The following is a 19,223-nucleotide window of genomic DNA, read 5'->3' on the forward strand; positions in this document are numbered from 1 at the left end:
AATTAATTATAGCAAATGTTTATGAAAACATCTGTTCCTTACAGTTATAAATTCTGAATTTTAGTATGGACGATTCCAGATTCTTATTTTGGAAGGAAACTGTCTGACAATTGAAAGATTTACAAAAGAACAGGCAGAATTTGTAATTCTGGAAAACTGTATATACAGTGTACTGTATACCCTGCGGAGATTTTCATTTGCGTGAAACATTTGATGGGGCTTGAACTGGTTGGTAACTAGGAGAATTCAAAGACAGAGAGGCTCCTCTTTGATTTAAGGTGTTATACAATAAAAACATATCTGTAATACAAGGAAACATCAACTAAGAATTACAGATAAATGTTACCTTACTATTAATCTAATTTGGAGTAAATACAATAAACTAAGTACTAATTTTAACAGGGATTTAGTAAGACTAATGCCAATACAATCATGGGAAGGTATGTGCAGTGTTCCCCCAAAAAAACAACAGAGGGTGCAAGAGAGTTTAATATGATGTTTTAAATTGCTGCTCTGATTCTTGTTCTAAGTTATCAGGTAGCCATAACTGTAACAAGGATGTGTAGGTTGGTTTCAGATCTCTCTCTTCCTCTTCACTTTCTTCTCTCTCCCTCTCTCTCTCTCACACACACATATACACACACATAAGTGCATTGTTACAGTAATCTTACACAAAGACCTTTAAATGATCAGACAGCACAAATACTTAAATGTGTTTTAAGATAACGGACTACCTTTCACTTGCTTGAAAAGTAACTTAACAAAAGAGTAAATTTTTAAAATACAATTATGATTTTCAAAGTATTTCATATTTATGTAAGTTAACCAATAAAATAATCTATATATATATAGAGAGAGAGAGGAAATTTAAATAAATACATAAATTATATGCAACATGTAACATACATATTATATGTGTTGCTATGTATATGTATGTTGTGCAACATATATTTACAGGAATAGTCCAACAATTATTTGTGACCATTACAATTTTAAATTTACATAACACATCAACTTCTCATTGGTAAGTACTTTGTAAAATGAATTCCTAGCAATCAAAATTAAAATAAATTGACTGATTTGAAAAAAATGTTTGTAGTTATGTTATTTTAAATGAAGATACAAAGAACATGTATTTTCCATTAGTAATTTCTAACATACATGTGTCTAACTTATTTAGCAAATAATACATATAATGGTGACTTAAATCTCAAAACAAGATAAATCAAATTCCAGACTCCTTTTTAACTTTTACTGCAGTCATGTTTAGCTAAGGGCATTTATAGCATCTATCTGTGCACCGTTGAAATCACGCTAAACGAAGGTTTACAATAGATTTCTATAGTGCTTTTTATGCACAAACATCTGCTTCATGAAGGTAGAACCAGAGATTTTAAACTAGGTTAGGTTAAAAACAACCAGAATAATGCTATAAATAAACATACTTACTCAACTGGGCCCTCAGTTTACATCCAAATATCATCGAGTTTTTAGAAGATCACATCATACTAGGTATGGATTCCAAAAACTATTACATAAGTTAAAAAATAAAGTTTATCTCAAAATTGTTAGAGAAATGTCACCACGTGTGTGTGATGAATATTTAATAGTAAGAAACAAAAAAAGATTTGCTTTAAACTAAGTTAAAAACCAAAGCTATGGATAGCCACATTTAGTTGTGACAGGATAATATGACATAAATAGTGTAAAGACCTGAAACCTTTTGTTTTTTTTAAATGAATATTACTCCCGAAATGCTTTTTTATTAAATTTAAAATCCCATTCAAAGTAAATCCTTCAAAAATCCATGAATTAGGTATATTCATGTGTGGATATATAGTAAATCAAAGTATAAGGACTCAGCATCTATGAAGACAGTAGCCACTAAGGACATTACCTCATTTCAGGAATCATGTAAAGAACAGTCTCTCTAGGCTAATTTATTTGTGCTAAAAATCAAAGGACTACCATCAGGTCTAAGACCCAGTGCTGAAGTAAATACAAAACAATCCTTATTCAATAATTTTCCATCTTCTCTATCATTATTATCTACATTCTAATAATTTAATGGCCATATTAAGTTATATATATATGTATATTTAAATAAATATCTATATATAAATATACACATTTAAATAAACACATATTTAAATAAATATATATATTTATATAAATATAATATAAATATAATATAATATATAATAAATATAATATAATAAATATATTTATGTATTTAAATATATATTTATATAAATATATCTTTAAATATAAATAAATATATATTTATATAAATATATATTTAAATAAATTTTATTTAATATTTAATATATTTAATATATTTAATATTTAAACAAATATATATATTTAAATAAATATATATGTTTAAAAATTATTTTTTCATCTCCAAAAAATGTTTACTGTCAAGATTCAAAACATTTTTCGAATGATAGAAAGGATTTCTAAACATGAAAGAGTATCAGTGCTATAACTTATAACCAAATATTTGCAAGTGAATGGACAGCTTTATCACCAGTCTTCATTTTATTAAAAACGATCCACATATATTGGTTCCATGTGAGGTTGTGGCTATTGCTTTGACTGGGAATGAGTCCCTACTACAATTAAGTATAAAAAATATCTCCAAAATTGGAATGTGACCTGTATTACTAAGAGCTGAGAAAAATCCTCAAAGAGTTGGGGTTTTGTTTTTTAAAAAAAAATTCCTTTTACACACTACAAAGAAATAATTAGTATTTGGGCTTCTTAAGTCCCTACATGATATTTACAATGGCAATCCCCAAAGGTCCTCCCCTTCACATAACCACAAACGCATACCCTCTTCTGGAGTGCATATTCTTGGTGTGGGCTCTGAAGACTTGGGCCTCCACGTGTTTATTCAAGTTTGAGAACAGAGGCAGCATCATCCAGAACATAATAGCCATCATACATGTCCCCTTCACACAGGTACGGTAGTCTGGTGAAAGCTTTGGTAACAAAACCAGTTTTTCTGAAAACTTCAGGCAGACTATTCACTTGTTCTTCCCATTTCTGTCCCTTGATTTCTCATTGTTTCTCCCACTTACCACCTACGTTTTCTGCACAGGGATGAAAGGGTAAAGCCAGGGAAGGGTGACCCTGCCTCTAGTTGGCTCCAAGATACTTCTGATATCTTTTAACAAAGTGAGGAGTTGATCACAGTGGTCCAGCAAATTCAAGCAGCTGACATCATACTGGAACCCTGTATTCTGTCATTCATTTATACCAAGCACTTTGTATTTCTTCTTCTGAAGCTGCCATACCATAGTTTCATACAGCTTGATGGCATAAATTTCTTCAAAATGAGGGCTCATGATTTTTGTGACCTGTCACCAGCACCTAAATCTACGGGTTTTCCAGTCTGGATTAATTTTTAGCAGTCTCTGAAACTGATCTAGTGAAAACACAAACATTGGGCCTCTTCCTAGCAACCGACTGATAGACATTGGAGAAATAAACAGGTTAAACACAGATGACACAGAAGAGTGATATAACTGGACAAAGGGCCAGCCCAATTTCTCAACTCTGTTAAGAAGATCTGTGTTTCATTGATCAAGATAACTCTTAACAAAGCTTGGAATGATTCACATAATTTCTCTCTGTTGCACACCTACCAGTAGTGGTTCTCCCTCCTGCTGGCCTAGGCCACTGTGGCCCTGTCGAGTCTGCTCATCATTTACGTGTAGGGGAGTGGATGAGTGGGCTCCATACCAGCCACACGGACACCAGGCTTGGGCACAACCAGCCCACAAACATTCTCATCAAGGGCCATGGCCACTAGTTTGGATCAAACACCGGTGTCAGGGCGAGAACATGAAGATGCCTTTGCCCAGACTAGAGCCATTGCACCCAACCCGCCCATCCAGCCTCCTCAGCGCTGAGGCAGGGGGTCAAAATTATTTAGATAACATAAAATCAGATGTAAAAAGCAAATATACAGAAAATTTTCAATAAATAATATTTCAAATGGATAATTTTAAGATAATTTAATTTTTAATAATATTTGTTATTCCTATTAAACCATCAAGAGAATAATTTTCAAAAAGAAAGCAGTGTGACATCAGTGAAGTGGCAGAATATACAGCTCCAAATTCTCATCATCCCACAGAAACATCAAAAATAAGCACACCAACTTTGCAATAATCCTAGAAAACAGCCAAAGATTTATGAAAACCAAATGAACAATGCCACAAAAGAGACATCTTGATAGCTTTGTGGCATTTTTACTTGCCCTTACCCTAGCCCCTTCTTGGTACCATAGCAATCTTGAAGAGGAATGCAGTTTCCAGTGTGGGAAACTGGTATTTGGTTCTGGAGGGAGCAACGCAGGCCATAATTGCAAAATATTGTGTAATTCTCTTCTAACTTGTTTAGGAGCTACCTGAAGGTCTGACACAAAATATCTCTTTTTTGTCTAACTCAAAAAAAAGTGGTGGGCATTGCTCTTGAATATACTGCAAACTGAATTAAGAACAAGCAGATGCCTGGCACAAAAGATTATAAGTGAAAACATTAAAAAGACCACCTAAGGTTTGGAGCAAGAGCTGGTGAGAGTTTCCTCGGGAAATTAGGACATTTAAAAGCATCCATGTATTTAGGAAAATGTAGAAGTCCATGGGCATGTCCAGAACAAGAAGTATGATCTTATAGGAAATAAGAGGACCACAACCTTCCACCCTAAGCTGATCACTCAGAGAGTGCAAGCCTGGCTAAGTGATGAAAGACTGATGTGGCACAGAACCAACCTGCAAAGACAAGCAGAGATTTGGGTTTTTTGTTTGTTTCTTGTGGGTTTTGTTTGTGTGTGAGTGTGTGTGTGTGTGTGTGAGTGTGTGTGTGTGTGTGTGCGTGTTTTGTTTTGTTCTGTTTTGTTTAGCTCCTGGCATCCAAAGAAGTTATCTGTCAAAACCCTAGCTGAACACAACCTAAGAAATAAAGATTTCAGTGACTACATATACCGCATAGATCAATGGAACAGAAAGAGAGCCCAGAAATAAATCCACAATTATACAGTCAATTAATCTCAACCATGGAGAAAAGAATATCTAATGGGAAAAAGACAGTCTCTTCAACTAATGGTGCTGGAAAAACTGGACAGGAGCATGCAAACAATGAAACTGGACCCCTTTCTTATACCACATACAAAAATAAATTCAAAATGGATTAAAGATTTAATGTGAGGCAGAAAACCACTAAAATCCTAGAAGAGAACACAGGCAGTAAGTTCTGTGACACTGGCTACAACACATCCTTTTAGATGTTTCCTAAGCCAAGAAAAACAAATGCACAAAGAAACTATTGGGACTACATCAAAATAAAAAGCTTTTGCAAGTCAAATGAAACAACCAACAAAACTAAAAGGCAACCTACTAAATAAGAGAAGATATGTATAAATGACATATCTGAGAAAGGGTTAGTATCCAAAATAGAAGTTATAAATAACTTCTAAAATTCAATGCCCAAAAAACCAGGTAATCCAATTTAAAAATGGGCAGAAGATATGAACAGACACACTCCTCCAAAGAAGAGATAGAGACGGCCAACAGACACATGAAAAGATGCTCAATATCATCCATCATCAGAGAAAAGGAAATCAAAATCACAGTGAGATATGATCACATACTTGTCAGAACGAAAATCAAAAACACAGAAAACAACAAGTCTTTGCAAAGATATGGAGGAAAAGGAACGCTTGCGCACTGTTGGTGGGGATGTAAACTGGTATAGGCACTGTGGAAGTTACTCAAAAAATTAAAAATAGAACTAACTACCAGATGATCTAGTAATTCCACTACTGGGCATTTACCCAAAGAATACAAAGACACTAATTTGAAGGGATACATGGACCCCTATGTTTATTGCAGCATTATTTACAATAGCCAACTTATGGAAGCAACCTAAATGTCTGTCCATCAACAGATAAATGGATAAAGATGTGGTATGTGTCAGTGTGTGTGTGTGCGTGCATGTGTGTGTACACACATACACACAATAGGATACTATTCAGCCATAAAAAGGAATGAAATCTTGCCATTTGCAACAACATGGATGGAGCTATTAAGTATAATGCTGAATAAGTGAAATAAGCCAGAGAAAGACAAATATCACATGATTTCACTCTTATGTGTAATTTATTTTTTCTTAATTTTTTTTTGAATGTTTATTTTTGACAAAGAGAGAAAGAGACAGAGCATGAGCGGGGGAGGGGCAGAAAGAGAGGGAGACACAGAATCCCAAGCAGGCTCCAGGCCCTGAGCTGTCAGCACAGAGCCTGACGCGGGGCTCGAACTCACAGACCTCGAGATCATGACCTGAGCCGAAGTCGGATGCTCAACCCACTGAGCCACCCAGGTGTCCCTCATATGTGTAATTTAAAAAACAAAGTAAACGAACTTGGGGTAGGGGAAGAGAGGGAACCCATGAAACAGACTCTTAAGTATAGAGAAGAAACTGATGCTTAGAAAAGGAGAGGTGGGGGGCATAGGTAAAAGGGATTAAGGAATACACTTATATTGATGAGCAGTGAGTAATATGTGGAATTGCTGAATCACTATATTGTACACCTGAAATGAATATAACACTGTTAACTACCCTGGAATTAACATTTTTAAAAAACATAAAATATGGGCACCTGGGTAGCTCAGTCAGTTAAGCGTCCAACTCTTGATTTTGGCTCACGTCATTCTCTTGTGGTTCGGGAGATCAAGCCCCACCCACATCAGGTTCTCTGCACTCACAGGGTGGAGCCTCCTTGGGATTCTCTCTCTCCCCTCTTTCTGCCCCTTCCCTGCTTGTGCTCTCTCTCTCTCTCTCTCTCTCTCTCTCTCTCTCAAAATAAATAAATAAATAAACATTTAAAAGAAAACAAAAATAAAAAAGGGAAGAAGGACAGAGCTGAACGGGACCAGATATTTTGTATGCTATGAAGTTTTGGTATCAACCTGAAGTAAACTGTTATAAGTTTAGGATGTTAAATGTAATATCTGTAATAACCACAGAGGCCATATCTAAAAAAATTACACAAAAGGAATGAGAAGGCATTCAAAATGGTCACCACAAAAAAATCAACTAAACACAAGGAAAAAGCAGTAATGAAGGGAAGGAAGGGTAAGAAGGTTACAAAACACAGAGAACACAATAGCAAAATAGCAGAATTAAGTACTGTTTTATCAGCAGTTACTTTAAATGTTAACTGTATTAAAGTTTCCAGTCAAACACAGAGATTCACAGAATGGATTTAAAAAAATTACACAACTCTATATTGTCCACAAGGTCCAAATCTTAAGATTCACAAAGACACAATAGATTGAAAGTGAAAGGGTAGAAAAAGATATTCTATGTAAAAAGTAGTCCAAAAAAAGAGATACTGTGGCTATACTAATATCAGACAAAATAGACTTTTAGTCAAAGGCTGTTTCAAGAGATGAAAAAGGACATTATATATTAATAAAAGGGTCAATTAACCAGGAAGATATAATTATTATTAACATATGCACCAAACAATAAAACATGAAAATATATGAAGCAAACATTAACAGAATTGATTAGAGAAATACACAGTTCTACAAAAATAGCTGAAAATTTCAATTTACCATTCTCAGTAATAGACAGAACATCTAGACAGAAGCTCAATACGGAAATAGAGAACTTGAATAAGAATGTAAACCAACTAGACCTGACAGACATATAAAACACTGTACCCGACAACAGGATACACAATCTTCTCAAGTACCCATGGAACATTCTCCAGAACAGACCATATGTTAGGTCACAAAACAAGTCTCAATATATAAAAAGACTGAAATCATACATATCTTTGACTATAACGAAATGAAGCTAGACATCAACTGCAGAAGAAAAACTGAAAACTTTCAAGTATAAATGCAAATATGTGTGTCTATATATGGAGAAATGACAAACAGATAAATATGTGCGTGGAGTCTATTTAAACATGGTGGTTTTAACTTTAAAGGAAAAAATATACTACTAATGATCTTTCATTAAATTTCAAAGTAACTTCTGGGAACAAAAAACACTGGATTGGTAAAACTAAATGCCACATTCCATTTAATGAAATTTTAAAGTAAAGGCATCATTACATCACAACTAAAGTTAAGTCTCAAGCAAGACAAACCTGAATACATGCTCTACCATTTACTTGCTGTTATTTACCATTCAGTATCTTTGTTTCTTCATTTGGAAAATGGGGGAAGAAAACAGTTTCTACCACAAAGTGTGGTTGTAAGGATTAAATAAGTTCAAGTAAAGTGTTTAGTGTAGCAGGTAGCATAATGTAATTCCTCAATAAATGTTAGCTATGATTTTTCTAAACATATTAATTAATGTATTTAACATGCTGGATTCAGTGGTGGAATACAATTAAAAGGCTATTAGTTCTATATGTTATAGGGAATAAACTTATTTATAATTTAAATAATTGAAAACTGTAACTCTTCTAGTAATTAAAACGTAGTATTCCTGATCAATTTTTTAATTAACAAGAAGTTTATTTAATGGGTTATACAACTCTGTCAAGTTCTGTGGTATTCTTTTAATATCCTTCCTGGGGCGCCTGGATGGCTCAGTTGGTTAAGCATCGACTTCAGTTCAGGTCATGATCTTACGGCTCATGGGTTCAAGCCCCATATCGGGCTCTGTGCTGACAGCTCAGAGCCTGGAGCCTGCTTTGGATTCTGTGTCTCCCTCTCTTTCTGCCCCTTCCCTGCTTGTGCTCTGTCTCTATCACTCAAAAAATGAATAAACATTAAAAAAATTTAATATCCTTCCTGATGATAATCATACCAAATACTGAATATGATATAAAGAGAGTAGAAAAAATAGCAGAATTAAATAAAATTACATTCTTGAAATACAAAGCCACCTACTTCATTAACTTTATGTTTTTTGAGATTGATAAAATGTAGACAGATAAAGAACTAAAACTATAGTCAATCTAGTATTAAACTAAAACTATCTCATTTAGGATAGTTTACAATATTACCCATGCACCAGAATAAAACAAGTTTTAAGAAGAATTATTAATGATTCTGCAAATGAAATGAAAGGTATAATTTCAAAGATAATCACAAGTACAATTAACTAATTTAAGTTAACCTGTAGTACTACACAAATGCAAATGTTTCTACTTATTGTGATTGTCATTTCTGGGCATATTGTTATTTCTCCAGGCATTCCATAGATTTAAAGCTGCTTGATGTCTGGGGGGGGGGGGGGGGGGTGGGAACAAATGTAGACCAGGAATCGATCAGGAAAACAGAATTCTAATGTAAAATTAACCTCTCTGGATCCTAAAAGAGAGAGCAAGAGTGAGAGTGAGACTGTGCGTGCATGTGTGCTGTGTTTTTGAGAGAGAAGAGAGAGAGACAATGAGAGAGAGAAACTGAGAGAAAGATGAGATGGAGATAATCATGGATGGGTCTATGACTCCCTACTTTTAAATGTTTTTCTAGATTATTCTGATGATCCATGAGTCTTTTTTAGTCCAAAATAATAAACTTCTACTGTGCTAAAAGTGAGTTTCTTGTTGAAGGCAACTTAATTTGTCCCAAACAGGTGATTATTCAGTATTTTGCGTGTCATCATTTACCTTGCACTATTACAAGCCAAGCTTTAATCTCATTTTCCAGCAGGAGTAGTGGGCTGCACTAAGCTATGTCAACACTGTACATGACCCTAATATGACCAGTAGCATGTACTGATTCTTGGCGGAAGGGTGCAGACTTGGAGATGCCAAGCAGAACACTGCGATGGGCCCGTGTGGGCCTCCTGTGGACCACGTGGGCTTGAAAAGCACTTTCCTACAAGAGCTACACAATGCCAATGCCAATGCTGTAATTTACACAAGTACAAAGTACATTTAGACTAAGTAGATGCACAAGTTTGAGAAGAGCTTCTTCAGAGGTAAATGTCTTAACAAAGGACATTTGAAGATATTTCCTTAAACCTATAGAAAGAGTATTAAAGTCAAGGGTGATTATTATATAATTTGCCCTTTGCAAATTTTTTTCTTAACAAAAATTCAAATAATGATTTGGTTTACACCTTGACTACCTGAAATTTTTAATTTTGCTGCCAATCTTAACAAATGTTTAAATGAAACGCCTCCACCAACAAAACAAAACACAACAAAACAACACACAATAGCTTTTCAAAGAAAATCTAATTGGTTTAGGTAATCCTAATCCTGATGTTAAATTATCTGTTAAGTACCTAAGTAAATATAATAAAAACATTATTTGCTAAATAAAATGGAGTATATCTAACACTGAAGTCCTATTTCATTTTTATAAATCTTTCAAATAATAACTATAAAATATTTTTATTATTATTCTTCAATGTCTAAATAAATAAATACCTTTTTCTGCAAATCAGATTTGTTTCGGCACCTGCCATTTTCACCCTTGATTACAATCAGTGCTAAATACTTTAAGATTGGTTTAACATCTGGTGGACAAGACCTCAATAAAATATAAAGATATCCAGGGGCGCTGGGGTGGCTCAGTCAGTGAGGCATCCAACATTGGCTCAGGTCATGATCTCACAGTTCATGAGTTTGAGCCCTGCGATGGGCTCTGTGCTGACAGCTGAGAGGTCGGAGCCTGTTTCGGATTCTATGTCTGCTTCTCTCTCTGCCCCTCCCCTCCTCTCAAAAATAAACAAATATTAAAAAAAATGTTTTTTAATGTAAAGATATCCATTTCCCCAAAGTGATTAACTTAGCTAATTATTAAATATCACCCTTTTGTATGAAATATTAAACTGAAATATTTGAAGGATAAAAATTATCCATGAACCACGGTGAATAATCCTATTTATGCCTGAATGATAGCTAACTGAACAAGTTGTTATACCAAAGATCTACTTAAAAGGTATAATGGGCATTTTAACTATAAATCCCAAAGCTGTGATGAAGAACCAAGGGTAAAAACTCAAACATATCTTTATTCTTACAAGTGATCTACTAAACTAAATCACATTAAAATACGGTAATCTAAAATCCTCAAGTACAATATCAAAAATGTTTTAGTATTTACAGTCTCCTTTATATAGTTTCAAATACATTTCAATTGATCTATAAAAATGTTTTATTTAAGTTATTTTTGTTACGACATTAAAGAATTATAGTAGAATCTGAGTTTCAAAGAAAAATTGTAAATCCATAAACTGATTCCTATTTACCATTTTATGATAAAGTATAAATTACTTATTAGCAGAGATGATTTTTAAACCTGATAATAACTAGGAATACGTAAAAGAAAAAATGACTTCTTTAAATTTGCTAGGAAATGTGCAATGTACAATATTCAACTATCCTTTTAGAGAATAAAAAATATTATTCAAATTAGTTATTTATTGAGCATTTTATCCAAATGAACATATTTAGTTATCTACACAAATTTGAAAATGGGCCCTAATTAATAAATGCATTTACTGGTTCAAACTTCTAACCATGCAGCTAGATCATGTAATAGCTCTTCTACTTTATTCTTTCAACAATTATGTGTTGAGTACCTCCTACATTTTAACACTAATAACACACCCTACTATAAGAGGGGAGGGGTCACTGACCAAGAAGTACATAAAAGGCACTCCACTAGAGACCAGCATGTGCCAGAATTCTGTGAAGGTCACATTTATGATTTGGGTCAAGATGAATTGCACGGCAGTGAAAGAACTGTTTTAAGGAAAAATAGAACATGGTAAGGTTTGCAGCCTTAAAAAGATCACTTCAACTTCAGAGTGAAGGAATTTGAGAGTGGGTGTAGGGAGAAGGAAAGTGGATGGAATGATACTGAATGAAAAGCCCTGCAAGGCAAAAAATGATGATAAAATAGTCATATTGATGATATCATTATCATACCACCTTAGGAATGGCAACTCTCCATTTTTAGACCTTGTTAATATTACTTACTGAGAACCTACTATGTGCCAGACAGTTTTTAGGACATGGAAGTATTATAGTAAACAAAACAGAATGAAGTGTGGGGGTAGAGGGAAGCAAGAGAAAAGAAAATGAATTCTTAACAGATAAGTTCAGATAATTATAATAGCTATAAAGAAAATACAGCAGAATAATGCGATATTCAGTGGGGATGGATGCTCTCTGTAGGGAGAGGTGATACCTGATTTGAGATTCTAGTAACAAGAAAAAAATAGCCATTTAAATATCAATGGCAAAAGGCACAACCTGCAAGGGCCCTAGAGCAGAAGCTTGCTTTTAAAAAAAAGAAAAAAAGAAAAAAAGAAAAAGAAAAAAGAAAGCCAAGATGGCGCAAAGGCTAGGAATTGAAGATGAGGTCTGTGGGAGAAGGAACAACCATTGAACTTGGAATTTTGTAGGGTGGAAGTCTAGATTTGATAAGTACAATGAGAAGCTACCATAAGCTTTAAAATGATGAAAAAGATCTATTTCATGTTTGAGAAAGATGATTCTAGCTGCTGTGTAAATACTGGATTGAAAATGGGAGACAAGATGGAAGCTAAGAGATCAGTTACAATCTGCCATCATAGGGATAACCTGACAAAATGGGCAGAAACAACTACATACTTAATTCTAAGTTTAAATGAAGACTTGAAATTTTAAAGCCTCTGAAATGATCTGAAATTATTTCTATGGTGGAAAAGTAAATAATTGTGCTAATACTTTATTTCTGTACACAATGAAGAATTACCTTAATTTGGTTAAAATTTTTATTGATTTTTTCAAACTGCTTTCTATATACATCAGAAATTAATTTGGTCTCTAAATAAGACTGACATCTGGTCACAAATAGAAGAAACAACAAAACAGCACATAATAGATTACTAGTAGGATTTCCAATCCGATCCAACATGGAGGGTCACTGCAAGCCTCTCTCCCCCACTGATCACAACTAAAAACTCTGGGCAAAATACTAAAAACAACTTCTTGAGGACTCTGAAATGTAAACACTAGCAGGAATATTGGACAAGGACTCAAAGAGCGGTGTTGAGTGCTTTGGGGTTTTTTTCCTTCATGTCCCAGCTTTGAGCTCCCATCAGGGCTGAACTAAGTAATAGGCACCAAGAGCAAAAATTCCAATCCCATTTTTCTGGGACTGAGAAAAGAATCCTCTTTTCTTTTCCCTTCTTTCACTTCCAACCTTGCAACAAGGCCAGGTCTAACTGAAGAACTACACTGCCCTGGGGGTAGGTGGTAGCAGTGAGGGGTGCACATAAGACCCAGAGGGATAAAGCTATCTTTTCAGATAGAACACTAAAAAAGGAAGACCCTACTGTGTGAACAGTGAGTGGGGAACTCCATCATTTTTTCTTTCTCTTTCTCTCACCATTTTGTGACAAAGTGGGCCCATTTGGTGGAACCATGTGATAGCATGAGAAGCAAAGCTCTGACAGAACAAGGCAGAGGGTGTGGGGTTATCCTAGAGAAGAATACAGCGGGTCAGGGGATTCTCTACTTCTGTGTATGAACTGACAAAAACCCCAGATTCACCCCGAAGCTATGTATGCTCAAAACATACCCAAAGAAGCACAGCAAAAACTCTGAAAATTAATCTATGACATAAACTACTACTGTAGTCCCAAACTAACCTCTGGGGGTGACATGCAAGGAGGACTCAAAAGCACAAAAAAGACTTTAAAAACTGAATTGACACAGGGGCGCCTGGGTGGCTCAGTTGGTTGAGCCTCCGACTTTGGCTCAGGTCATGATCTTGCTGTTCGTGAGTTCGAGCTTCTTCGGGCTCTGTGCTAACAGCTGGGAGCCTGGAGCCTGTTTCGGATTCTGTGTCTCCCTCCCTCTGCCCCTCCCCCACTCGGCCTCCCTCAAGTTCTTGCTGGCGCCTGCGCACACTCTCTCTCTCTGTCAAAAATAAACATTAAAAACAAATAATAAGATAAGATAAGATAAATAAAATAAAATAAAATAAAATAAAATAAAATAAAATAAAATAAAATAAAAACTGACATTGAAACCACCATCACCACCACAGAAAGTAAGGCCAAACTTGTAGTATGAACCTAACTGTGTTGGCTGTGGGAGCAGGGGTGGGAGAGGAAAGAAAAAGGGAAGAAAGAAAGGAGAAAAGAAACAAACAAAAAAAAGATTTCTCTGGGGGGACTTAACAAGATCTAGAGTTTTGAAATGAAATATTCAAAATGTTCATGACACAATCCAAAATTACTTGATATATCAAGAATGAGGAAATTCCAGCCAATTTTCGCCATATAATTAACCCCGAGATAATTTAGATGCTGCAATCAACAAAGATTTAAAGAACCTACTATATAACTTTTTGCCAAGAAGCACACTCTTGAAAGACAGACATTCACAGTAAAAGAAAAAAGAAAAAGAAACTATTAAAAAGAATGAAATTAAAAATTTTAAACTATAAAGTACAGTATCTGAAATTTTAAAAAAAATCAATAGATGGGCTCAAAATCAACATGGAGCTGACAGAAGAACAAGTCAATGAACTAGAAAGCTCCCTCTCTCTCCCTCCTTCCCCCTGCCAAAATAAATAAACTTTAAAACATTATCAGTATCACATTATCTAAATCGTCAATATAATCTAATTATCTTTGCAGATATATTCAAATACAGTTGCAGCATAAAGAACAAATGTAAGAATTATCTAAATGAAGAATAAGATTACAACAGAATGTGGAAATTAATCTCACTCCTTCCCACATTCAACTTTTCTTTCATTTCTTAGATATATTTCATTTTTCCATTAAAAATACATATACCTTAAAAACTTGTACACATTGAGAGAAATTATTAAGATAAAGACCAGCAAAAAAGATTTTGAAAAAAAAAGAAGGAAAGAAATAAAGGAAAAACAACCTATAATTACATGGGGGGAAATATTTTCTCTTTTTTTCTGTAAAGTTGAAATCACACACTATACAAACAATTTTGTGTTTTATTATTTCATGTATTACAAGTGTAAGCACTTCTCCCATATTATTTTAAAAACTAGTGGGGCGCCTGGGTGGCTCAGTTGGTTGAGCGTCTGACTTCGGCTCAGGTCATGATCTCACAGTCTATGGGCTGGAGCCCCGCGTCAGGCTCTGTGCTGACAGCTCATAGCCTGGAGCCTGCTTCAGATTCTGTGTCTCCCCCTCTCTCTCCCTCTCCCCTGCTCATGCTCTGTCTCTCTCTGTCTCTCAATAATAAATAAATGTTAAAAAAAATTAAAAAAAAAAACAAACTATTTACAACAAAATTTTAAATGGCTGCATAACATACAGTAATCAATGAATGTTTTATATTTATTTAACCATTCTCCTATCACTGGATATTTCTGTATTTAAAGTAGTTACCTAATTCTTAGTAACACTATGGTAAATATCTTCGTGCATAACTCTTTCCCTGGCTGCCTTAAGGTACAAAACTAAATAGGTTGAGGGAAAAGTACTAACAAAGTTACTAAATTAATACAAATTGATAAAGATTACAAAACTCATACATGATTCTCTGGAAAACTTTCAAGGGCAGATTCATATAAGGAAGAAAATGAAAAGCTGCCTATAATTCTGTTGTTAATATTTTGACAGATTTCTTTAAATTTTTAATGAAATGCACTGTATATTCTAAAATTTGCATACAATATACGTTTAATACTACTGTAAAACAACCTTCAATGGCTGCACAGAATTTTAAACAATAGTTGATTTTCACAGCATTACAGCATATTATAAACCACCAATAAGTAAATATATTCCTACTGCTGCTCACCCTAGACATCCATATAGAACTGTAACGTGATGAAAGTCAGTGCCTGAAAGATGAACAGCTACATTTTGTGAATTAGATATTCTGTATTTAAGTATTACAGAATACTGACTGTTGCCCCAAATCTGTTTCCCCCTTTTTGTTGGGCATATGGCAACCCAGCTACAGACTATATTTCACAATGTGGAGGCACAAGTGATTAAAAAAAAAAAAATCTGATGCCCTACATTAGCTTCCTTTCTTTCCCATAGACTAGAACAATGGTAACAATGGCTAAATCCCACCCCAAAAGTAGCGATAAACAAAAATACAGAAAATGGTGATGGTGTGGAGAAACTGTAGCCCTCATACATTGCTACTATGAATATACAATACTGCAGCCACTTTGGAAAACAGTATGCTAGTTTCTTCAAAAGTTAATAAATTTACTATATGACCCAACAATTCTCCAAGAATCTATCCAACAAAAATGAATAGAAAACATATGTATACATTAAGATCTGTGTTCAAATGCGTATAGCAAAATTGTTATGACAATCCCAAACCTGAAGCCACATAAATCATAAATATGCATTAACCACTGAATAAACAGAAAATGAATATCCACACAGTGGAATACTATTCACCGGGGGGGGGGGGGGGGGGAGGAACACAGTACTAATACATGCCTACAACATGGCTGAACCTCAAAAACATTAGCAAACAGAAATAGGCCAGAGATAATACGCAATGTCTCTTTTTGTCCCTTATAATAATCCTTGTTCTGAAGTCTACTTAGTTTGATATTAACAGTTACTCTAGCCCACTTGTTAAGTGTTTTCATGATGTATCTTTCTCCACCCTTTTACTTTTGACCTAAGTTATCTGTGTTAGTTTTCCGTTGTTGCCATAGCAAACAATCGCAAGCTTAGAAGCTTGAAACAACACAAATACATTATCTTAACAGTTCTGTAGGTCAGAATTCCAATACAGGTCTCATTGGGCTAAAATTAAGGTGTGGGCAAGGCTCTATACCTTATTAGAAGCTCTAGGGAAAATCTGTTTTCTTACTCAGTTGTTCAAATAAGTCAATTCCCCAGGAACTGAGGTCCCCAATCCCTTAAAACCTGTAAGTAGAGAGCTGTTCCCACCTTCCAGAGGCCACCCAAATTCCCTGCCTTCCTCCATCTTCAAAGCTGCAGCAATGGACCTAGTCCCTTTCACACTTTCTCTCCCACGCCTTCTATTGTTGCTTTTCTCTAACTGCAGTTGTAAGGGTTCTAAGCCATTAGGGACTCGGGATTAGACTGGGCCTAACCAGAAAATCCCTAATACCTTTCTGATCTAAACATGTGTAACCTTTAAAAACATCCATGTTAGGTAACATATTCACAGGTTTTGGAGATTAGAGTATAGAAATATTGGGGGTGGGGTGGGGATTTTATTCAGCCTACCACATCTTTTTATTTAAAGTATCTTGTAGATGGCATATAATTGCTTCTTTCTTTCAAAAATATTTCTGACAATCTTTGCCTTTTAACTGGTGTGTTTAGACTACTCATATTAATGTGCATTGCTATAGATCAATTCAAATATCTGTTGTCTATCTGTTCCATCTATTGTCTTTTTCCCTCATTTTATGCCTTCTTTGGAGTTGAGGATATTTTATGATTCTATTTGAACTCCCCTACTGAATTATCATTTATGCCTCTGTATTACATTTTTATTTAATGGATGCTCTAGAGTAGGGACTGAAAAACCACGGCCTATGGGCCAGTACACTGTTTCTGTGAATTTTTATTAAAACTTGACCATTTGTTTATATACTATGATGGAAGAGCTGAGTAGTTGCAACTGAGATCATAACACAAGTGGTTAAATATAAATTATATTATCCTTTAAGAAAATGTTTCCTGACCCCTGCTCTAGGCTTACCATATAATATTTAATTAATCAGAATCTACAAGCAGCATTACATAGTCATATGTAGTGTCAGAACCTTACAACAGTATATTCCCAATTCTCTCTAATTTTTTGTACTACTGTACCATGTATTTTACATTTACATATGCTATAAATACTATATATTGCTACTATTTTTGCTTTATACAGTCACATTTTTGAGCAATTAAAATAAAGAAAAAATTTTTACCTCCATTTACTCTACTTCCAATGCTCTTTCCTTTGTACAGATCCAAGTGCCTTTGCCCTGTCATGTACCTTCTGCCTGACAATGCTCCTTTAACATTCCTTACAGCGTTGTCTGCTAATAAAAAAATCCCCATGGTTTTGCTTATCTAAAAAAAACTTTATCACTTCATTTTTTTGAAAGATATTTCTATTAGGCATAGAATTCTGGTTTCAAAAGTTTTTCCCCACCTTCAGCAACATTAAAGTTGTCACTCTATGATCTTCCGGCTTCCATGTTTTCTGAAGAGAAATCTGCTCTAATTCTTACCTGGTTCTTACTCTGCATTTTTGTATTAGCTTTCTATTATTGCTATATCAATAAATTTTTTTCTGGTTACTTTTAAGAATTTTTGTTTGTTTTTATGTCTGAATATGACTATATTTTAAAATTATTTTTATTTTCTGTATTATTCCACTTTATGTTGTCTGAGCCTCTTGGATCTGTAGTTTAGTGTCTATCATTAATTTGGAAAAATTATTGGCCATTATTTCTTCAAATATTTCTTCTCTACCTCCCTTCTTATGGGATTCCAATGACATGTACCGTTTGATATTGTCTCATGGTTCTTGGGTGTTTATTTGATTCTTACTTCTCATTGTGTTTCAATTTGGGTAATTTCTGTTGATGTATCTTCCCATTTGCTGGTTCTTTTTTGTCTGTGTCAATTCTACTTATGATCCTGTCACAGGCATTCTCCATCTCTGTTACTGTGTTTTAAATTTCTTTTTTAAATTTATTTCTTTTTAATGTTTTTTTTTGACAGAGGCAGACAGACAGAGTGTGACCAGGGAGTGACAGAGAGAAAGAGAGGGAGACACAGAATCTGAAGCAGGATCCAGGTTCCAAGCTGTTGGCAAAGAACCGGACACGGGGCTAGAACCCACGAACTGTGAGATCATGACCTGAGCCAAAGTTGGACACTTAACTGACTGAACCACCCAGACCACCCTGTGTTTTAAATTTCTATGATTTCCAAGGGCACCTGGGTGGCTCAGTCAGTTAAGCATCTAACTCTTGATCTCGGCTCAGGACATGATCTAATGGTTCCTAAGTTCAAGTCCCACGTTAGGCTACGCACTGTCAGTGCCCAGTCTGCTTAGGATTCTTTCTCTTCATCTTTCTCTGTCCCTCCCCCACATGCATCCCCCTGCCCCTCTCTCTCTCTCTGTCTCAAAGTAAATAAATAGACTTTACAGTTAAGCCTCTGACTTCAGCTCCAGTCATGATCTCACAGTTCATGAGTTCGAGCCCCACGTCAGGCTCTGTGTTAACAGCTCAGAG

At 34.9% G+C, this 19,223-nt stretch overlaps 1 protein-coding gene and 1 pseudogene across 10 annotated transcripts in view; both read right to left on the reverse strand.

The window, feature by feature from the left end:
- TBC1D5 (TBC1 domain family member 5) overlaps window positions 1-19,223 on the reverse strand; it is a 530,924-nt gene that overhangs the window by 261,469 nt on the left and 250,232 nt on the right. The gene's annotated exons all lie outside the window — the stretch shown is intronic.
- LOC128315309 (protein-L-histidine N-pros-methyltransferase-like) lies at window positions 2,372-12,754 on the reverse strand (annotated as a pseudogene).

The sequence above is a fragment of the Acinonyx jubatus genome, chromosome C2 (assembly GCF_027475565.1).
Source record: "Acinonyx jubatus isolate Ajub_Pintada_27869175 chromosome C2, VMU_Ajub_asm_v1.0, whole genome shotgun sequence".
Classification (NCBI taxonomy): domain Eukaryota; kingdom Metazoa; phylum Chordata; class Mammalia; order Carnivora; family Felidae; genus Acinonyx; species Acinonyx jubatus.